General features: G+C 41.2%; 1 long non-coding RNA gene across 3 annotated transcripts in view; it reads left to right on the plus strand.

Annotated features, from left to right (window-relative positions):
- The window catches only part of LOC138819385 (uncharacterized), a 199,422-nt gene that overhangs the window by 132,435 nt on the left and 43,153 nt on the right, over positions 1-23,834 (plus strand). For all 3 annotated transcript variants that reach the window (XR_011369413.1, XR_011369414.1, XR_011369415.1), the window contains 2 exons: positions 9,535-9,649; positions 10,185-10,319. This is a non-coding gene — a long non-coding RNA (uncharacterized lncRNA). The remainder of the gene's footprint in view (positions 1-9,534; positions 9,650-10,184; positions 10,320-23,834) is intronic.

Genomic DNA, 23,834 nt, shown 5'->3' on the forward strand with positions numbered 1-23,834 from the left:
TTACTGGCAAATAAAGTACTTGGGTAAGACATGAGTTATCTGATACGTAAAAACAAAAAAGACTGGGTAGAGAGTGAAGCGTGGGCTTTACTTGTCAGAGTGCATTCTGTGTGCTTCCTGAGTAAACATGTCAGAAAAATCCCTTAATCAGCCCAGCTCAGCACAAAAAGGGCCAAGTAAAAGCTTAAGATAAGAGAGAATTATGACTACTCTCTCGAAAAAGAAAGCTGCATTTCTGAAACAAACTTCTGCAAGGTTAAAGTAATTGAATTCTTTGACATTACAATCCTCCTGGAAGTGGAGTATTATTTGGTTTCTGACCAGGGACAAGGAGAAAGGACTTAACTTCTAGCTGAGAAAGGCTTCAGCCTCAAGGAGAATTTAAGACTTTTCTTTGTACAAATCCAAAGGATGCTGCATTAGATAATTTTGAGTTTGAACTAGCTCAAAGTTTATTGCATGCTAAATTTATAACAGAAGTTGGAGTGGAGGGAACCAATCCGTGTGATGGGGTGAGGAGAATGACGTCACTTGATGACACCCAGGCTTGAAGGTTTAGACAGTATGTTTTTCTGTTAGAAATCCCAGGGGCCAGGTGCATAGGAGAGGGAGGCAATGCCAAGTCTTTGGAAGATTTTACTATAAAATCAAGTCACAAGGTGGCTGACTGAGAAAGAAGACTGACGGAAGGAAGTTCATATATGCACAAGGAATTCTGTTTGCAAAATCTTCTCTCAGAGCGATCTTTCTGATCTTTCAGAATCAATAACACGGGCTTTACAAAGATCAGCAGCCATCTCTTTGATAATGGGGAAAGTCCTTCTATACATAGGCAATAGGATTTTTTTTCCCTTTCAAAATTCATTGTATGTTAAGTATCTTCAAATCTCAACCTCTGAGCATGAGCTACTCTGTGACATTTATTCCATCACTGAGTGTTTCAAGTGTTAGTTTTTAAGTTTTTGAGTGGAACCTGCTTTTCTTATTTTTCTGGTGTAGTTTCTCAAAGATTGGCAATAATTGCGTAATGAATGTGGAATATATCAAATGGATGTGTAGGCCACATCTTTTTTGATTCTTTGTTGTCCCCACTAGCCAGCAAGTTCCACCTCTGACGTTCCTAAAAGTAACCAAGGCAAAAAACACCACAGCGCTGCATGACTCTTAGGCATTTAGCAAACGTTTGTGGAATGAAGACATGTGTTACATAACTTACCCAAGGTCACAGTGCTCGTAAATGACAGGTCGAAGAATGGGATCTGAACAAAATCCTATCAAATATCTCTTCCTTGTTCCTTATGTCTTAAAAATGATATAGGCACACAATTGTACACACGTGTATGTGCATATATATTGAAAAAGAGGGTGCAAGAAGAGAAAAAGAAACTCTGAATTTCCCTCAGAGAGGAATCACACAGGAAAAGGGCATCTTGCCGTGATGGCAGATGTTGGACAGGGTCAATGCCAGAGGCTTGGCTTTTGGCCAACTATCAGAGGCCTCCACATGCCAGCCCTTCCTCCCTAGGCTGGGGTAAGTCAGAGTTAGGTCAAACTTTGGTTTAATGTCAGAATCCATCAAGTGATGAGCCATTCACTGCCACTGAACCACTTTTCCATTCATACTCTCCTGCAGAAATGTGGGTACCCACCCATGAACACATACACATATGCACAGACATGCAGCACGCAAACCCACACACACATTCTCCAGTCTGCACAGATGCCCTCATCTTCATACAGATCCACATCTCACATCCATAGAGACACATCACACCTAGGCACATGTGCATCACATGTATACACATACACAGTTGTACACACTTGCACTTGTCAGTCTGGAAAGGTTCTGACTATACTCTTTGAGGCTCCTGCTGCCCCGAGATTATTTTCAAACACCTTTGCTTGGCATTTGAGGCCTGCCCGTGGAAGCCCCTCATGTTTTTCTAGTCCTTCCTGCTCCCCATGTAACCTCTAGTAGGAAATACTGGGTTCCAGCCTGGATTGTTTTGCTGGACAGGGAGGTTGAGTTTGAGCTAGGAGCTCTCCTCCCTTGTGTACCCCATTCAAGGCTTTCTGTCACCACATGTCTCTGGTGGTCTTAGGGAACTAGGATCCTGCTAACACTTCTCACATTTGCTCCGGCTGTCTTACCTACCCAAGACCTCTCTACCGAACTCCACCTGCAAGGGGAAGCACATCCAAACTCCAAGCCTCTGGTTGTCACCTGGATGCCACATATCCACCTTGCATGAAAGTCACTTGACTTACTTTTTTCATTAAGTCTTAAATCTGTGGAGGCAGATTGGTTAAGTGCAGTACTTAGGTTAGCAAGATTACCTTGCTGTGTCAAGTGCTCCAAAAATCATTTCTTCCTCTGTAAAAAAGACTATTATGGCTTTTCTATCGACTGACAGAATTCTTCCATAATATTTTGGTTCGATTGATAACATTATGTATTAAAATATACTTAAGGTATTAATTTAAATGTAAGAGTTATCTAAAAGGGATACAATGCCAAGTCAGTAATTCATTCTGAGGTTAGTTTCCTTGAGTAGTGATTGCCTAGGCTGGTTTTATGGAGTCAGGGTCCTGAGAAACTAGATGTGCAAAAGGATTCAGGGAAGGGCCCATTTATGAGATCTTGTTCTTGGTTGGAGGCAGGAAGAGGCAGCTAGGTTGCAGGCCTGATGTGAGAAAGTTCTAGAAAAAGAAACACAGAGCTGGGAACTGGTGGCTCATGCCTCTTTTCTTCTCAGGAGGCTGAGATCTGAGGATCTTGGTTTAAAGCTAATTCCAGGCAGGAAAGTCCCATGAGACTCTTATCTCCAATTAACCTCCAGAAAACCAGAAGTGGTGCTGTGGCTCAAAATGGTAAAATGCTAGCCTTGAGCAAAAATTGCTCAAGGATGGTGCCCAGGCCCCAAGTTCAAGCTTCAAAACTGACAGACCCCCTTTCCCCCCACCCCCCCAAAAAAGTAAGAATGGAGCACAGAGTAGGGAAGAAACAGAAATACATATATAAGAGTTAAAGTGAGCAGGGCACCAGTGGCTCACACCTGTAATCCTAGTTACTCAGGAGGCTGAGATCTGAGGATCACAGTTCAAAGCCAGCCCGGGCAGAAAAGTCTGTGAGACTCTTATCTCCAATAAACCACTCAAAAACCGGAAGTGGTGCTGTGGCTCAAGCGGTAGAGTGCTTGCCTTGAGCTGAAGAGCACAGGGACAGCACCCAAGCCCAGTGTTCAAGCCCCACAACTGACAAAAAAAAAAAAAAAAAAAGAGTTAAAGTGATCCATTTCTCTTAATTCCTAATATTTTCTTTTGGCATAATGTATTTCTTTTGGCATAATATATTAAGCCAAAGGATCAAAACCAATTGAAGTTAGGCGAAAGTATTCTCATTATACCTTCTATACCTTTGTTAAAATACATATTATCTTTTCAGTGATTTCCTTCCTTCTTCCCTCCCTCCCTTCTCTCCCTCCCTCCCTCCCTCCCTCCCTCCTTCCCTCCTTCCTTCCTTCCTTCCTTCTTCCTAACTTCCTTCCTTCCTTCCTTCCTTCCTTCCTTCCTTCCTTCCTTCCTTCCTTCCTTCCTTTTGGCTCTACATCTGTTATTTTTAAAATGAAGCTCTCATATGAATAGCCTATCAGTTTTCTATAAGCTACACGGATTATGGATTTTTAAAACAGAAATGTCTATTCAAGTGAAAAAGGTATTATTACTATTTTATTGTTTTTGAATTCTGCGGAAGCTTCATGTTGAGGCCGATGGGACATCTTACATGCATTGCTTTGATGTGTCCATTATTTATTTCTGTATCAGCAGGAGCTTTTCCTGGGGATTCTCTAGTTTCTGGCTCAGGGATTCTTGGCAGTTCAGGCACTGTGTCAAACTGAGTGGACTCGGCTTTGCTGTTTCAGTTCAACATGTAGATTTACCTTTGAAGGCTTAAAAACATCCAAAGGGGTGGGGGGGAGGAAAGAAAGGAATCATTTTTTTCCCCTCCTACTTCTTAGTCCAATTACCTAGTAAAGATTCATCATGCCTTTGTCTGAGGAGCTCTGTGACCTGATTTTGCTCCTTGCTGCGGGTATCACAACCCATTTTAATGCATTCTGCTTCCCTAATGAAATCCACATGTCTTAAATCAATAAAGCCATTGTTTAGCTTTTCTTCTCTCTCTCTTTTTTCTGCAGTGCCTTTTGCCTCATCTATTTTGTTTGCATACTTGTTTGTAGGAAATATAGCTCTTTATCTAGAATCTTCTTCCCTTTGCCTCCTCCTCCCCTGTGGGGTCTTTTCCTTATCATTCTCTTTAGCGATTATCAGTTTGTTGGTGTGTAGTTATTAAATGCTGTTTAATGAACTAGTTTAAAGAGGATTTTTTTACAGGGTTTGTTTCTCATTAATTGAATTGTTTCAGATACAAAATTAAGAATGGAAAACTTAGTATCTTTGTTCAATCTGTGTGTGTGTGTGTGTGTGTGTGTGTGTGTGTGTGTGTTGGATATAAAGAGGTCACTGTGTAAATTTTAGAAATTCAGCTTTTATTACCTATCCCCAAACTCCCCACTCTGTCCCACCACTAAGCACTACTACTAGATCTTTTTACATTCCTGAGACCCTCAGATCATGCAAGACCCCTTTAATGGCTTTGTGTATGGAATGAACCAAAACCCATTAATTGTAAGGTGCACAATCAGGTTATTTTTGCAAGATGTGCTTTACTTATCTCAAAGTCCAGGGCTGTTCAACCCAGGAACCTGCCCAGAGTCCCAGGGCTAGCACCAAAGTGTGTTTTCACCTTGATTGGAACTCCATAAGTCTTCCCATAATTGTGTGTGTGTGTGTGTGTGTGTGTGTGTACTGTACTTGGAGCTCACTCTCATTTGGCTTTTTTGCTTAATACTGGTGCTCTACCATTTGAACTACAGCTCTACTTCCAGTTTTCTGCTCTTTGCTGGTTAGGTAGATGTAAGCATTGCATTCACTTTTTTGCCCAGGCTGTCTTTGAACTAAAATAATCAGATCTCAGCCTCCTGAGTAGCCATGATTGCAAGCATAAACTACTCATCATAAATTCTAAGTGGTTCTTGTCCTTTCACTGACTTTCCAGGGTGTCTGGCCTAGCAACATTTTCTCTGATTCCACCACTAATCTTTCCTTCTGTTTCTAATTTAGCATAGTGGAATTGGGGGTATTAAAGGAGCTTCATGAATATGGATGCTGATGGACTAGTGGGTTCCGTATATTAGCTAAAATGTTAGTGCTTGGCCATTTCATCCACCAAATTCTCTTGGACTCAGCCTGACTGATCGGGATACATAGGTGAAGGAGCAAAGATGGCAGGTCCTAATGTTCAGGCATTCTTCACAATTCTAGTCTTCTCCCTCAACCTGTACGGTTTTCTTCCAGGTCTCTTTCTCAGCTTAACCATCTTGTCAGAGTCATAGCAACTCTTCCCTTCCACATCATCCCTTTCTGCAGTGCTATTTAAATCACATCTCACTGGTGAAACAGATGTCTTTTCATGCCTTGAAAACTCAGGTGAGTTTGGAATGAAATCCTCATGTGTGACATATATAGCTCGCCAGCCACTTGGAAACCTGAAAATTCACAGATGTGAGTCTGCTCACATCTCATCTAGAGGGGAGTCATTGAAAGACAAAGAGGGAGCACACGTGTCCAGCTTTGGCTACCTGAGAAGCTTCATCAGCTCCCAGGGCTTCCACTCTCTTCAAGGTCGACAAAGGGAGACTCCTACAGTATTAGATGCAGCCAAGAGTCGTGGCAATCTTGGTTTCCTTCTATGTTCTCTGTCTTCCTGGACTCTCATCTTGTGAAGCATTGCCTTCTCACTGTCTACAATTGCTTCTCTCCCACTTCTGCAAATAATTTCAAGGCATTGTTATATCCACGTGTTTCCCAGGACTGGGTTTTCTTGACTCTCATTTCTTTTCTTTAAGTTGAGGAGATAAAAAGAGAGCAGAAGATTAAGCTGGAAAGGCAAGCGTGATTTCATGGGGTCAAATTTCCTGTAAAAAGGGGAACACCAAGTTCCTTGATGTTTATTTCTGGTTGGTGACAAGGTCCCTAGACCTTGTGGGACTGAGGTAATAAGGATGGTAAAACTCCCGCAGGGGCTGTACCCTAACTTATCCTCAGATGGAAAACAAAATTCAACACCAGTCAGAGGCCAAGATTTCTGTCCCTGCCACCATTCTGGTAAAGCCTTCTGAACAGCCATCATTAACTGACCCAGACAGGAAAATGTGGTTCTCTTAGCATTGTCAGGAGATGAATAGGGAATTGAAGAAGTAAGGTTTTAGTGGAGCGAGCTGTGGCCAGTTGGTCACACCTTTGTTGTCATCATGATTTCTGATTGGGCAGTTCTGCTTGGACAATATATGTTACAGTTGAGTTATAAATGAATCTCAGATAGCTTCAGAGAAAACAGGTTATGTGTAAGAACAGGAGTAGCAAAAGATTTCATTTTACTGGCGACTTCCAATAGTGGCTGCCTAGAACACTGTTAACAGAGATTTTGAGACTTTGTAGTGAACCCTCAAGAGGAGGGTGGTCTGTGGTGGGTATGGAAGGGAGAGTGACCACAAAATTTGGTGCCTTTGAGCCTATGACTTCCAGTAGCAGAGGAGGAAATAACTGAGAAGCAAAGGAATTAGCTTTCATCCCCACCCCGGGCTACAACTCAATGCCCTAAACTGGGCTGGTCCAACCATCTCACTCCTGTCTGTGTATGCTATGGCTCCCTTCACTCCCAAAGCTTACTGGAGAAGAACAGTGATGAGACCAACAAGGGAGAAGTGACTGAAGAAAGAGGAGAGAGAGGCATTACAGCTGGCAGACTTGGAACAACTTCCTACCTCTGGATGACAGCTTCTCAACTCTACAGTTGGATCAACAAAAGGCTGTTGTGAGGACTGAATGAGATAGTATCTAAAAGGCAGTTGGGATATTTTCTTGGCTCATAACTGTCAGCTGCGGTCATTAAATAAAGTGCAACCTCTTCATTTCCCCCCTCAAAGCCCTCTCCCTTTCTATGGTGGCTGAACACTATGCATCCACAGTGATTCTGTGTTGTCTTTATTCATGTCAGGATTCCTCTGCTTTAGGACTCTCTGAAATTTTTGGAGGTAAAGTATGTAACTTCCTGGGAAATAGAGGCCTTGGAGGGTCTGAGTACAATTCAATCTTTGTCAGCTTCTAATTCCCACTCTATGAATTCCTAGCCATAGAGTCAGAGATGGGTAGGTGGGACGAGTCATCTGCATTCTGCAGCCATGGTGTTGGTTGTTGGAAACCTGGTAAGATCATAGGTGATGAGTGATTTGAAGCTTCCTGCTTCCTTTTGTTGTCCTCTGACTATCTCTTAGACATTGATCAGACGTTTATGCCTTGACTCTGAGTGTGTTGCCAGTTCCTCTCCCCTTACTCTAAGCTGAAAGCTATGCTCCTGTCCTGAGAAAGTGAACTCAAGGGCCTCGTCTGACTTTCAGTAAAACCACAAAATAAGGCAGAAGCCATAAGGTGAGCTCCTTCTTCCATTTACAAGCAAGAGTAGACACCATGTGACTGAGTCTTTTCTCCTTTTGATGTGTGTCCATCACTCTTCGTCCTTTCTAGGAGCTAGAAAGACAGGGCTGGGAAAATCAGGGCTTGATCAGCTCTTCTTCCATTGTCCCTTCACAGAGGCTAACACACAGCCAGAGGGCTTCTTATGGGTGGGCCTTAAGGTCCACCTGGAGCTGCTCTCCTTCCCTTGCTAGAGGGTCTCCTGATAGTGAGTATAAGTTCATTCTAGCAAAACAAATTGTCTTTGCTGCTATTGTGGCATTCCTTTCCTTCCATGTTGGATTATTACCCATAAAACTCTAAGGATTGTCCATAAAAATGTACCTCAATTGCAAAGAGTATGCTGAATCAGAGCCTATTTAGGGAATTCTGTCATTGTATTGCCTACATGACTTTTTTTTTTTTTAATTAACCTTTTCATTTTGAATTAACTATAGATTCTCATATATTCCCAGTGTCTCCCAATGTAATCTAGTGCCACAATTAGGATGCTGCTATAATATAATCGATATAATCAAAGTATAGAACACTTCCAGTCATCACAAGATTTCCTTTGTGGTGACCTACAATCAAGTCTTCACATCTTTGTTACCTTGATAGGTGATGGTGATAGTTCACTGTGATTCAGTTTGCAAAACATAGCAATTTTTGTGGGCTTAATTGTCATCTTTATATCCTCATTTATGAAATGCCTTTTATGATTTTTTGCCATTTTCTAATGTAATTGTATGCTTTTATTGTTAAAAATGGGGGTTCTTTTTATGTTCAGACATCCTTTCTCTGTTGTGAATATTGAACAGAAATCATTTAGTGCTTATAAATAATCTAAAGGCACCAAGTAAAAGGATTAGCACAGTAGATTTAAAATATGACCACTATATACCATTAGAAACCCACTTTAAATATAATGATATGGATGGACTGGAAATAAGATATGAAGAGAGCAAGATATATCAGGAAAACCTTTATGAAAGGAAAGTAGTAGCTACATAATTAACAAAAAAATTAGACTTCTAAGCAAAGAAGACTACAATATTGGAGATGTAAAAACAGTATTTTAATGATCAAAGAGCCAAAGAAAAAGTAATAATCTACTGTTGTTTAATTTCAAGTGTGTGGGGATTTCTCTTCCTATCTATTAGTGATTTCTAGTTTAATATTATTATAGTCAGAGAATATACTCTTCATGAATTCAATCTGTTAGATTTGTTGAGTTTTGTTTTGGGGTGTATATGTGTATGTGTGTGTGGCCCAGGATATGATCTATCTTGATATATGTTGAGTGAGAGCTTGTAAATAAGTACATTCCACTGTTGTGGGGTAGTGTTGCTACCACCCAGAGATTCCTGGCTCCTTACTCAGTTTTGCCTGACATTATCTCCGGGTAGCAAAGAGTAATGTTGAGGTACCTCAATGCAGTTTGTGAAGATGAAAGACTAAGCTCTCCCCTAGATCTTGTCTGATATGGACTACATCACAGTTCCTTGCTATGACATTTGACTGGGGCAGAGGGATTGTTTCTAAGCGGTCCCTTTCCTGGCTATTTGACTTAGAGAGAGCAGACTTTTGTTACGAATTTCTCTTGTTCTTTTTTTTATTTATTTTTATTTTTTATTGGGAAAATACCATACAGAGGGGTTACAATTACATGGGAAAGGTAATGAGTACATTTCTTATCAAGTATTGTTGCCTCCTCTTTGGTTTCCCCTTCCTATCCCTTCTCCCCCCCCCCCCCCCCCCCCGGGCCAAAGTTGTAAAGTTTGTTTTTCGACATAACGACTTCTTATTTAACAAATTATACCTGCAAAGATCCACTTTCCTTATAAGGTCATATTCACAGGTTTCTAGAATTAGAACACAACTTTCTTTTAGGGATGGGAGGGACACATTACCACTTATCACAGGAAGAGCTGTTGATGATCTGAGCACTCTTTGCAGCAACTTCTCTTCTTCCTGGAGTGACCATTGAGATACCTGACCTGAGTGTTAAGTCTACCCACCAAGAGCATTGTATCCCTGTACTGAGAACACTGCAGTGTTCCCATATTGCCTGGTAAGTAGACTCACCCTAGAGATTCTCTGTATGCAGAGGTCTTGAGTTCCATCCAGTCTACTGAATTAGAATATTGGATTCTATATTTCTATGAAGTGTTCCAAGACAGTGTTGTAACTAGGAAATCAAGGGCATAATCAACATTGAACTCAAACAGAAGGGCATGTGAATGTGAATGTGAAACCAAAGAATCTGCCATGACTATTTTTTCCTGGTGCTCATGATAGTACAGTGCATTCAGGTTTCCTCCTGGGTCAAAGGGACAGGCCACAAGAGCAAGTTTCTAAGGATTCCTTCTTAGTAAGGAGGGAGCTTTGTCACCTTTGTGTTCCAAGAGCCTCGCCTACGAGTTTATAGCACTTCTCACTCTATCGTAGGGTTCAAAAGAAGAGGGAAAGAGTATAGTCTGTGTCTACAGGTGACTTGCAAGGCAGTAGGGCCCTGGAGGCCTTGGAGGTGAGGCTGCTGCGGTGTCCATTCTGCTGGTTGAGGAAAGAATGCCTGCTGCAACAGCTGCTTCTTGTTTCCTAATTAGGGTTGCCTCTACCTTGAGCACACCTGTGGGAGCAAGCAAGGGAAATCAGCCTGGGAAGAGAGCTGTCCTGCCTAATGGGCAGTTGGTCCACAGGCGAGAGAAGGCATGCTGTTGGTGACTCAGAATCAGCACGAGGTAAGTTTTGCCAGCAGGAAGTTGAATTCAAGAGGTACTGTCTGGGTATTTTTCCATCCTTCTTCCTTTCTTCACCATAAGCCTGTGGTTGTGGATGCCAAATTGCACAGACCCAACTCAGCTTGTTTCCTAGAACTTCACAAACTGTTTGGAGTGACTTGAGCTGGGCAAAATAGAGCTCCCAAAGAATCTATCAGAATTCAATGCATAACATACACTGTGCTTGTGCAGGTGTTTGGGTTTTTTTTTGTTTTTTGTTTTATTTTTTATTGTGAAAAAACTGTACTATAGCTAAGATATGGAACCAACCCAGATGCCCCTCAGTAGATGAATGGATCAAGAAAATGTGGTATATATACACAATGGAATTATATGCCTCCATCAGAAAGAATGACATTGCCCCATTTGTTAGGAAATGGAAAGACTTGGAAAAAATTATATTAAGTGAAGTAAGCCAAGCCCAAAGAAACATAGGTCCCATGGTTTCCCTCATTTGCAATAGTTAGTATATGTATGAGTCAAGCAGAAAAGGTCAGATAAGGTGATGTTAGGAAAATGAACCCTAAGATATGTATTCAAATGTTTTTTCTTTCATGTATTTGTTTCTAACGCATTTATATGATTATTTCTTTGTTGCTTTGTATGTCCCTCCCCCACAGTATAACCCCTGCTTTCACTGTATTTGATGTCGATATAATTTGTGGAGGGGAAGGGGAAAAACAAGTCGTTTAAATAAGGAGGGGAAGGGGAAAAACAAGTCGTTTAAATAAGGATATAGGTGGACCCGTTGCAACAATGAGAAGTACAAGTTGTCATGTCAAAAACGAACTTTACAACTTTGGTGGGGGGTGGGGGGAGGATTGGGTGGGGAGGGGAGACTTGGAAGGGATGGGAAGGGGAAACAAAGAAGGCTACAATGCTTGATAAGAAATGTACTCATTATCTTGCCCATGTAATTGTAATCCCTCTGTACGAATTTCTCTTGTTCTGTACTGATTGGCATTTCCCAGCTCCTTGCTGCATAGGTTTCAAGTTTGGGCTATTTGAGGCAAAGGAAAACCAGGGAATTTTGGATCTCAAGTTCTCTGTCTTATTTGCCCTTTGGTTTCTAACTTTCACATGTTCCTTATGTTGGTTTTCACATAATATCCAGGGATCCTTACACTTAACAGAAAAGATAGAGGAAATACAAATACCCCATCTTCTGGAAGGGTAAATCAATCTCGCATGGTTTTAACCAACATGTAAACAAAAAGATACTGCTCAACTGCCCACTTCTTTTTTTTTTTAAGTCCACAGATCAGTCCTTTTGTCAAACTATACCCCCTCTTATTTTCTACTCTCAGGATGTGGGGTTTAGGCACCATATGTTTATCTTACATGGTTTTCTTTTGGGGTGTGCGTCTTGGGTCTAGAAAGCTAAATATCTTTGGAACTGAAGTCTGAACACAGATCAAGGATGAAGTTCAGATTTCTTAGGTGAAGCCAAGAAGCAAGAATGTAAGTAGTTTCAACCAGGACCTTCATCAGTAGTGCTGCCATAATACATTGTTACACACTGGGTAGCTTGTAAATAAATGTATTTTATCGCCGTTTTGGTGGCTATAGTCCTAGATCAGGATGTTGGCAGGTTTTGGGTCTTCTGAGGTGTAGTGATGCCTGTCTTGTCCCAGGGTCTTCACTGGTCTTGCTACAAGTATTTGTGTTTCATTGCCTCTTCTTACAAGGATGCTAGGACTTAAAGGAGACACATTTTGTCCTATTACATTCCTTAAATCTGTAAAATGGAAGGTAGGGGCAGAAAAAAAGGGTCTGAGTCTATGTTGACACTTTAGGATGGGCCAGGTCAGCAGTTTACAGGTTCTATGACTTTTACTTGGTAGTGTTTCCAGCTCATCATGATGGACATTTAATCTCAGCATTTGTCCTGAAGAGTTCTGGCCCTTCTTTTTATTTTAAAAATTCTTTTAGCTTGCAAGATAGATCACAAGTGAGATTTTCCTTGGCACTAAACGTATGTCAAATCTTTTTCTTTTTCATTGGGATATAATATATATACAGTATATAAAACACAACAATGTAAAATGTACTGTTTAACTACCACACAGATCCATACACTGCATGTCCAGCATCCCCAGAAACTTCCTGTGCTCTTTCTAATCAATCCCCAGCTCACCACTTGGAAGCAACTACATCAAATATCAGTTCTTGACAGTTGCATAAGTGTGATCATACCACAAGTTCTTTTTTTGTCTTGCTTCTATTGTTCTACATAGCTATGAAATTCATCTGTGGTATTGAGAGTATTGACACTTTGTTCCCTTTATTGCCAGGATGGATCCTATTGTGTGAATATAGTGCATGGTATTTATTCATTCTTTTATTGACAGACATGCAAGATCCTTCCAGACTGGAGCTATTATGAATGGATTTGCTATGAACATACTTGTATATGTCTTTTGAGAGACATATAAAGTATATAAACCTAGGAGTAGGATTGCTGGGTTATACCAAAGCCACTAATTAAATTTGACAAACAGAGATAAGCAAGTTTAGATTGTGGAGGGGAAGGGAAAAAACAAATCGTTTAAATAGGGATACAGGTAGACCCATTGCAACAATGAGATATACAAATCATTATGTCGAAAAACAAACTTTACAACTTTGGCCAGGGGTGGGGGTGGGGTGGAGATGGGAAGGGATGGGAAGGGGAAAGAAAGGAGGAGGCAACAATGCTTGATAAGAAATGTACTCATTATCTTGCCCATGTAATTGTAACCCCTCTGTATGGTATTTTCACAATAAAAAAAGAAATAAAATGGAAGATGTGACTTGAAACATTATGATAGTTGGAATACTGTGACGGTAGCTTGGTTCCCAGTGCAGTTTGTGAGGAGGTGACAGAACCTATAAGAAGCAGAATCTAGAAGGAGGTAATTAGGCCACTGAAGAAATGACCATCAGAAGGGATTGGTGTAGTTCATTAGGGACCCCAGTTAGTTTCTGTGAAAACGAATTGTTACAGAAGGGCAGACCTGGCCCCAGCATCTCTCTTGCTTCCTGACTTCCTGGGGGGCTTTGCTACATGTGCTCTTGCCATTTTGGTGCCATCTACATGAGGCCCTTGTCAAAGGCCTCTAAAACTGAACTAAATATGACTCTTTTTCCCCTTTTCTTCTTTTTTGTCAGTTGTGAGGCTTGAACTCAAGGGCGCTTTTTGTGCTCAAGACTAGGGTTCTAACTTTCTGATCCACAACCCCACTTCCAGTTTTCCAGTGGTTAGTTGGGGATAAGAATCCCACAGACTTTCTTGCCTAGGTTGGCTTTGAATCCCTATCCTTGGATCTTAGCCTGCTCAGTAGCTAGGATTATAGGTGTGAGCCACTGGCACCCAATGGTACTTTCTTATAAAGTATCCAGTCCCAGATATTTGGTTACAGCAACAATAAGTAGACTAGATGGCAGTATCACAAATCAAAATAAAGCATGATTTTGCCCAAGTACAAAACATCCAGTAATTAACTTGAACAGAATTCTCCTCTTCCATATGGTTTTGCTCTAGCATACTCTCAACATTCTGGTCACTTGAGTAAAACAGGATTGAGAGCATCATAGAATTCTTTGAGTTTTCATCAGACTATTGTATTCCCAATGGTATGTCATGGTCCCCAGTGCTGTGCTCAGAGTTAGGTCCCTAGATCTCAGGTAGTTGAATAAGGGCAGAGTTTCTTTGGCCTATTGCTTCTGACTGTGAACAGCCATACCTCATTACATTGTACCCTGCAGTGTGAAATAATGGAATTGTATACTCAGTGTACCAGGACAAAAGAGGATGCAAAGTAGGTTGTTGGACTAAGCCCTTTGGGTTCAGTTGTGCCAGTTACCCAGCACTCTTCCAGGAGCGCTCAGATTTAATTGCTTCCCTTACTCAAAGTTCAGTATATTGAATCTTCTATTATCTCTTTCTCTACAGCTCCCCACAGAAAATAATTTCATACACAGGCATGTCTTATCTAGCCATCTTCCTATTTTGGGCCAAGCACTGCCCAAAGAACTGAGACCTGGGGTAAACACGCCAAAATGGCCACCTTGGTGGACACACACACACACACACACTCTCTCTCTCTCTCTCTCTCTCTCTCTCTCTCTCTCTCTCTCTCTCTCTCTCTCTCTCTCTCTCTCTCTCTCTCTCTCTCTCTCTCTCTCTCTCTCTCCTGAGCACTGGTAGGCATTGCCAAGAGCATTAGACAGGCGGTCCTATTCTATGGACCAATGACGTTGCCATAGAACAAAGGCTTGAGAATCCCTCAGATGTGCTGATGGACTAGGAGAACCAACTGATTCCTTCCTCCCCTTTTCAGAACAGAATCGAATGGGAAGCATTGCTTGGTGGGGAGGAATCTGCTGACAATCAGCCCAGAGACCCTCTCTGCCTCAACACTAATTGCAAAAATCATGGATTTGTTACCATTTCTGCCTTATATACTCATTCATTTGTCCAGTCTTTATTCTGAATTTTTCTTTTCTGTTGTTGTTACAAAGTTGATGTACAGAGCAGCTATAGTTACATAAATCAGGTAATGACTACATTTCCTTTCCTGCAGAATCTTCCCTTCCCTCACTCTCTCCTAGTCCCTCCCTCCTGTCTCTACCCACGAATTATATAGCTCACTTCATCACCATGTCCAGTGAGCTCCACTGCTGCACTTTTTTACCCTTTCCCCCCTGAGTTCTGTGCCTGGCCCTCAACCCTCCCAAAGATACACATGGGAATAAATCATACCTAAAGAAAACAGCCAGTCACCTGTGGCTCATGCCTCTAATCCTAGCTATTCAGGAGGCTGAGATCTGAGGATCACAGTTAAAAGCCAGCCAGGCCAAAAAGTCCCTATGAGACTCTTATCTCCAATTAACTACTCAAAAACCAGAAGTGGAGCTATGGCTCTAGTGGTAGAGTACTAGCCTTGTGTACAAAGAGGCTCAGAGACAATGTCCAGGCCCTGAGTTCAAGCCTCACAACTGACAAAGAAAGAAAAGAAAGGAGAGCTATCAACAACAAGAAAAAAAAGGAAAGGAAAGGAAAAAGAGACCGCTTGCTTATATCAATGTTTCAATGTCTATATTATTTTACATAAATATAAAGAGGCATATAAGCCCTGTGCCTTTTGTGTTTCTCCCCCAAATAGTATCCTCTTTTGGTCTTACTGTGTCTAGAACCCTGTGTAGTTTATCATCTCCCAGTGTGTTTTAGATCTAACTTCTACCTATCAGAGAAAACATACCCCTGTTTGTCTGAGCTTGGCTTACCTCAATTTTCTTTTTTAAAAAGAGAAATGTAAGTTCCAATTATAGTTTTTGATAAACACAAGATAACTGCAGCAGCCACCTGGAGCTGATGTGATTCCTGCCAAGAGCTAAATAACTCAACTTTTTTTTGATTTTTTTGTTTTTGTTTTTTAACCTTATCTGCCTAATGTTAGTGTAGACCTGTGTATGATTTCTACCAGGCGGCATCAAACATCTGTCTGGCTAAGGGACCCCTGGTGTCTCCACCGCAAACATTTCAGCTCTGGGGGAGAGCTAGCTGCTTTGCTGCCAACAGTGCTTCTCATCTGGGTCACTGACAGGCTCCAGGGGAATTCCTTTCCGTAGCACCCATCTTCAGGTGTCCCAGCCTGATCCCAGGTGCTGTGAGACATGGAGTCTGTTCTGTTCTCTCCTCTCCACCCTGCCCCACCCTTGGGAAGGACAATTTGGAAATTTCAGGGATCAGCACAGGTGACTAGGAAGACCATAGCGTTTAGAGCAGTCAGCCCTATACTTGGCCTAGACAGTCTTGTACTTGGCCACATGTCTTCACTTTCTTTAGATTCAGTTATATGCAGTCAATCAAAGTCTTCAAATATTGAATAAACAATGTGCATGTTTAAGTTGTGCAAAGTTATAAGTAGTGTGATGGACTTTTTAGCTGCCGTGTTCCATCCTGAATCCCTTTGTCCAGAGTATCCATGCCATGTAAGCTACCTTCCCATTAGCCATTTAGTATCTGCTTCAGTTTTCAAATATAATATTTTGCTTCACAGTGCTTGTATTCCATTAATCATAAAATTAATAATGGTCACAACATGCAAGTGTAATGATAATTTTACTGCAATATACTGTTATAATAGTTACATTTTATTATTATTAATCTCTTGTTGTGGCTAACTTAGAAATTAAACTTTTCATAGATAATGTATGTATAGGAGACCATAAAGTATATACAAGGTTCAGTACTATACCAAGGTTTCAATAATCCATTGGAGGACTTAGAATGTATAACCAAGAGATAAAATGGGGGCTGTTGTCTAACCCTGTTACTTACATTTTCTAAACTGTTGTCCTTCTCTAACTATGCTAAAATGATAGAATTTTCTAAATTCCTCAGAGGCTTTGAAGAGAAAATGTTTCCAAAGCATACTGGCATATCATGAGCCTTGGAAGATGTGCTGTGCTTATGAGGCAGTGTCTTGGGACCCTCAGAAGGACCCAAGGGGATGTGTAGCCTCTATTTGAGCACCTCTAAATTGAATGTCTTCTAGAACTACTCTAGGTCCCACAAGCTTAACCATTGGGAGTGTTCTCCCCAGGAAGCTCCAGGTTCCAAAGGAATCTTCTAGATTCCATTGTTTCCAATGGAATTTGAACGATCCAGGCCCCTTGGAACACAGCAACCAGAAACAATCAGCATGCTGTCATGAATACTAAACACCCCATGACAAAGGAAAAAATATATGATCTCAAGGACCAAGGCAGCATTAACTACCCTTCCATGGAAGCAAGCAACTTCTTGTCCCTTCTGTATTGTCACTAACAATTGCCACGAAGGAAAATTAAACATCTGTATTGTTAGACACCATTGTGTAGACAAGTTTTCTTTTCACAAAAACTCAGGATGGGGTGATGATGAAGAAAGTCTTAGAATGGAAGAGAAAAACCCAGAACACAGTCAAGACTGATGAGAAAGAGAACCGGGTCAGGATAGGGAGAACAGGTAGAAATGCACATTTCGGGAGGAGATGGGGCTTTTGTGGACATGCAGAGCTCACCTGTGCACACTCCCGAGTGTCTTCTGGGGTGAATTCACATGCAGTCTGATTGCCTGGGTGGTTCTCTTGCTCCAGAGTGAATTAATTTGAGCTAACATTTGAGCTAATCGATAACAACCGAATTTTCCTGAATTATCATTGAAGTTAAACCACACCTAGAGAAAGACGATATTGTATGCAAAAATGAATTTTTAATACACCAAATGGAATGATATGCTTCTGATTTTCTTCCACAATGCCTTGGTATGGGCTCCATTAACCTTCCTGGAATGGAGCTCCAGTAAAGGCAATGGAAAAACCACACTCACCTGTTTAACTCACTTCCACTGCTAAAAGGCACAGAGACCTTGACCAGCCACTGAGTCATTCTGAGCTTTGGATTCCTTCCATGAAAAGACAGCAGTAAATCTGACTTTGTTAGATCATCACAGAACACGTGGTCAAAAACTAAACATAGTGTGGGCCTAGGTAGAAGCAAAGAGCCAGTGCACGGCACTCAAACACATCTTTCTTCCCTTAACTGTTCAACTAAGTTGATTTTGAGCTTCGCTTACTTTCCAATATCTGACATCAAATGAAGAGCTAAGCACCTTGAAATTTGTGTGTGTGTGTGTGAATACTGGGGCTTGCACTCAGGCCCTGAGCACTATTTCCTAGGGTTTGTTGTTGTTGTTGTTTAAGGCTGATGTTCTACCACCTGACCCATAACTCCACTTTCAACTATTTTTGGTAGATAATTGGAGAAAAGAGTCTTATGGACTTTCCTGCCAGGGCTGGCTGTGAACCCTGACCCTCAGATCTCAGCTTCCTGAGTAGTTAGGATTACAGGCTTGAGCCTGTAATGTTTTATATGTAGCCTTTGACCATGTCAGCAGCTGAGATTACTTTCTCTTGCATCTAGTGACTGAGGCTGGTGCCCTTTCTCTGGCTTCCCATCTTCCATGAGCCTTTGGTGATCTAGCTCTCAGCTCATTGTTTTCCGTCATCATTCCTCTAACCCTGTTTCATTTGTCATTCTCTGTTTAGCTATTACAACACTTCTTGGTGTGTAATAAGCTCATACAGATTGGTGGAATAAATGAATGAATGAACAAATGAATTTCTTGAATATCCTATACATTTTTTTGAGAATAAAAAGGTCCTAGGAAAATACTTTGTGCTGACAAAGACTCAGGCAACTTTTATGGAATGAAAACTATCCAGTTCTCCCTGTGTGGTAGCACTTTCTAATTATTATCAATTCTTATCATTTTTGTCTGTTCAGTGTTTTGTAACTAGGGCAGCCCAGAAGATCCTTAGAGCTACACAACCATGTAACTATGTTTCATAATAGCTCTGTTCTTTCAAAAACTTTCCCTTTCCACCCTACTCAAGGCAGGGAAACTGGGATCCTTATCAAATTATCACTGGTTTATCTCTGGGAGGGGAACAAAAAAGTAATTTCCCTTGGCTCATCAATTGAGCATAGCTAAGACCATTGGAGAAATGACTATGGAACCTTGGAATAACACCTTTTATTAGTAACATTAATGAGCACTGGGATCTGCTGGGCACTGTCCAAAGCATTATATCTATCAACTCCTTACAACAGACTTATGAAGCAGGCAACAAAATGATCCCTAATTACAGATGCAAAGAGGTTAAAAAACTTGCATCAAATTACAGAGTAACTTGTGAGGCTGAGATTTGAATCAAAGCTAGGTGATACAAATTAGAACTCTCAACAACTGAACTACACACTAAAATTCACTATTATGTTTCACATAATTCAGAGAATATGGTAGAATCAACCCAATCTAAAGGTCTCTAACTTTTTGGCTTATTGAACAAAACTCCTGAATGTACAGTATGTGCATACATGCTACTCCCTTTTCCCTGCTAACATCCCAAAGATCACATCAAAGGCAAGCTTCACATCACTTGCCTAACGCTATTATAAGCTAATTGACATTTTTCTGCTTTACTTAAAAGCTACAATTCATTTCCTGCCCTTTCTTCCTGTGCATATTTCCCAGAATGCATCTCTTTTGCAGTAAAAGGAAGCCACACCAGACTCTCATGGAGCTCACAGGCTGTGTGCATAGGATTGCAGTTGGCTAGGAATGAAAACAAGTATGCTGTAGTAATAATCCGTCATTCTGTCCATCTGCTACCCAAGAGAGATCTGAAAATAGTTTCAATTCACCTTTAAAAGCCATTGCTCTATGAAGAGCTTGTAATACTTGGCAGCCCTAGATGGCTGCCTGAGAAACAGGGCTGCTATTTGGACTACTGGTGTCCAGCTGTAAACCTCCTCCCAGGGAAACAAGCCATCCATTGATAGAGGTGTTGTGAAATTTTCCTTCCCACCCAGCCCTCCAAACCAAGGAGGATATACCTGGAGGAATGGCATTCTGGGTTTTGTTCTTCTTAATGTGGAGTCTGATTCTTTATTTTTTAAAAATCTCTTCCTGCCTAACTTTCACTGATCTCTGGGAAGTAGAAGTGGAAAGAAAAAAGAAAAACCACTGAATTATGGCAGAATAGAGGTTGTTAGCCTGAGGCTCCAGGAATGTTCCCCAATAGGTCCTCAACCTCATGAAACTTTGGCACTGTCACCCAAGACAATGTTAAAACATGTGTGTGACATCCCCTCCCTGACCTACAATGATCATATTTCTACTCTAGACATCATCGTTTCATGTTTCAGCTTTATGTGTGTATGCATATACTTTTCTCCTTTTCTTTTTCATTTTTAGTATAGTACTCAATAAATGACATAAAATATTCAACACTTTATTATAAAATAGACTTAAAACGTGAATAAATAAATAGATAAATACATCCAAATTGGGTTTGTTCTAGATAATTTTGCTCAATTGTAGGCGAATATAAATGTTTCAAACATTTTTCAAGGTAAGCTATGATGTTTAGTAGGTTACTTTTATCAAATGCATTTTCAATTTATGGTATTTTAAAATGATGACAGATTTATTGGGATGTGACTACATCATAAGGCAAGAAGAATCTGTGTGTGCATGTGTGTGTGTGTGTGCATGTGAGCATGCATGCGTGTGTGTGCACTCACACACTTGGTTTTTCTGGGTAAGGGGTGTAGGTCAAATCACATTCTCAGATTATTTAGCAGACAGGCCTGACCGGTAAGGAAGTAGGCTATCTGATGGATTGTCAGCAGTTTCTCTCTTCTCCTGCTATCTCCTTCATTCAGCTACTGCTTTCCCTACATTCCACTAGTAGAGATTTGTTCCTAATAGATGGATGGATAATATGGATTTCGGTGGGCATCATCTTTCCAACAATTCTCAGGCAATGTCTGCAGAGCATTGCCTGCATATGAGGCCCTGAACTAAGGCCCAGGGGCCTAGGTGGAAGAACAAAATTCACTATCAGGGGTGAATCTGGATGGGGTGTCTGGGATCATTCAGGATCACAGAGGTGTATTCTGACCTGCTCCAGGACAGAGGAGGTGATAAGGCATTCTAGACTGCACTGATGGGCTTCTCCTGCGAGAAGAGAGTCCTGGTGAATGAGGGAATAGCCTTTGGCCTGTAAGGTGGGCTGCCACAGTGCTGGTTGGAAAGCCTCCAGCAGCACCAGACCTCAGTGCCTCTCCTTTTGCTGGGTCAGCCTCTGGGTGAACAGAGTTGCAAGAAGGCCCTGCTAGAATGACTTGCATTTTGGTGCATACTAAAAATTCCAGCTTATATGAGCTACCACCATTTATTGCAAGACTGCATTTGGAAAGCAGATTGTGGATACTTCTGGGTTGGAGAAAGAGATGGGGGGAGGGCGGTTTATAATTGGGAAACTATGTGCTGAGTATAACCATGTTGAAAAGCACTGTGGTTTCTATGGGCTTCATTCTGGAACTAGCACATTTCAGTTTCCCCCTGGAACATGGCCTTTGCAAAAAGAAAAAAAGAAAACATGCCTTGGCCATGAAAATGCAAAACTCTCCTTTCTCTATAGCTTTAAGCATCTACACGGACTGAGAGCTAACTTGTCCTGAGGCCATCTTGTCTTTGGAAACCCCAAAGATCCTTTTCTGCCTCCCCCTCCTTGACACAGATGTTTATGGAAAAGGAGCAGGAATAATTGCCAATTCAGTAGGCTTCTTGCTCTTTTGTGCATTTTAAAAGCATTTGCTGTTTGGGATTTGGAAGAAAATCATGAGAAATGAGAATCTCTTGCTGTCTTGGCTGGAGGCTGGCTCATTGTTTGCAGAGAGAGTTGGTTTCCATGGTTTTGGACTGCAGACAGCTGCATTTTCTTTCTTAGAGGAGTTTTTACTTGCAATTGGATCTAAAAAATAGCCAAGGTAGCCAGTTCCCAACAGCAAATGGTCTGTAAGTTATTTGAAAACACCCCAGCAGCAGATTATCATTCATGACCAACTGTATGTGTGTGTATGTTTTCTTTTTAGTTTCTAAGTTCTCTCAGAATAGGCTCAGTTTGGTCCAAATTCTGCTTTGTATATGGCAGCCATTCATGTTTCAGGCCCACAGTCTGAGTCTTAAAAGTGAATTTAGCCTTTCCCTTTAAACTGCAGAAGATGTGGAGGTGATCTGGGAAGGACAGCAGGGTGGAAACATTAGATCCCAATGGGTTTTATACCAATGGGCATCAGAGGGGCCCATTTGCTAAAATTAGATTGGTATTGACACAGTAGAACTATGCTGTGATGTGAGCATTGTGACATCTTGTTTTGTGAGGCAGTTGCCTGAACCTTTGACACCAACAAGATCTCCCTCCTATGTAGCTTAACTATTCTCATGCTCAGTAGAAGTAACTATTTCCTTTCCTTGGGGACCAATTTGAAAATGCTATTGCTAATAACAAAACTTTATTTTGTGTAATAAAGCATCCAACCTTTCAGGGCCAGGTAGATATGTTCATGAAACATTGATGTTCATTCCAGAGAGAATTCCTAGGTGTAGGGAAAACTCAAAGACGGGGCTGCAGAAACTCCAGACCCAAACCTACTCTCACCTCCCCCCCCATTTCTACTGGGCTTGGCTGACAACTATGAACCAATTTGAGAACATTGTTCTTAATTAATTTCAAACTATAAATTACACAAAAGGTGCTTTCTCAAGTGAACCTTTAAATAATTGATTTAAAAAATCGCTGCAACTTTGGAGTAGTATTTTTAAAAGGGTGTTTTGAATGTTGCTTTTACAATGGATACAATGATATGTTCCTGCAGTTTCAGCTGCTCAAGTGGCTGAGATTGGATAATTATAAGTTCAAGGTTGCCCTGAGAAGACCTCATTTTTTTTTTTCAGTTGTGGGGCTTGAACTCTGGGCCTGGACGCTGTCCCTCAGCTCTTCAGATCAAGGCTAGTGCTCTACCACTTGAGCCACAGCTCTACTTCTGGTTTTCTGGTGTTTAATTGGAGAGTATCACGGATTTTCCTGTCCAGGCTAAGTTTGAACCATGATCCTCAGATCTCAGCCTCCTGAGTAGCTAGCATTACAAGTGTGAGCTACCAGTGGCCAGCTCAAGACCTCAAAGTTTTTTGCCAGTCCTAGGCTTGAACTCTGGGCCTGGGTGCTGTCCCTCAGCTCTTCAGCTCAAGGCTAGCACTCTACCACTTGAGACATAGCATCACTTCCGGCTTTTTCTGCTTATATGGTGCTGAAGAATCGAACCCAGGGCCTCATGCATGCAAGGCAAGCACTCTACCACTGAGCCAACTTCCCAGCCCAAGATCTCATTTTTTTTAAAGTCATTTTTACAAAGAAACTTCCACCTATCAAGAATCTGAATAATTTCTATGGTGAAATTAAAAATTCTCCTGCTGTAGTCTTTTGATATATGTAAGAGAAGAACACAGATAGGAAGGAAAGAGACGGAGTGGAGAGGAGAGAGGATGACAGAAGAGAATATGGAACAACCAAGGAAAGTGGGAGAGGGTTAGCCCATCAACATAGGCCTGTTGGTAGAAGTTAACCTCCACAGTGTGTATAGTTATGAGAACTGGTTTTAGTCTACTTCCTTATTCTAATAGTCCATGTCTTCTGTACTTAAGGATAGCCAGTTAGAAGGAATTATGGTTAAGGGACTTAAAGTCAGAAGAGTCAGAAGACCTGGATTTGAATGTTAATGCTGTTTCTTTCTAACCAAAGGTGAATTGAAGTAACGCCATGCTACAACCACAGAGAAATGATACTTCTCCACACTAGTCATAAAGTTCTCCAAAGACTCCTGCTTTGCTTGTAAACACACACACACACACACACACACACACACACATAATGGATGTGTGATCAATATGTGATCAAGATCCTGAGAAACCTCCATCTCTTGAAATAGCTGGAATTAAGCAAGTAAAGATGAAATATTTTGACAACTTTTATTGTGAACTTTATTTCTACAGATTTTTGTCTAGAAATTTTTTATGTGGTCATTTAACAAAAATTTTGA

This window comes from Dipodomys merriami, unplaced genomic scaffold (assembly GCF_024711535.1).
Source record: "Dipodomys merriami isolate MVZ:Mamm:240054 unplaced genomic scaffold, mDipMer1.0.p SCAF_8, whole genome shotgun sequence".
Taxonomy (NCBI): domain Eukaryota; kingdom Metazoa; phylum Chordata; class Mammalia; order Rodentia; family Heteromyidae; genus Dipodomys; species Dipodomys merriami.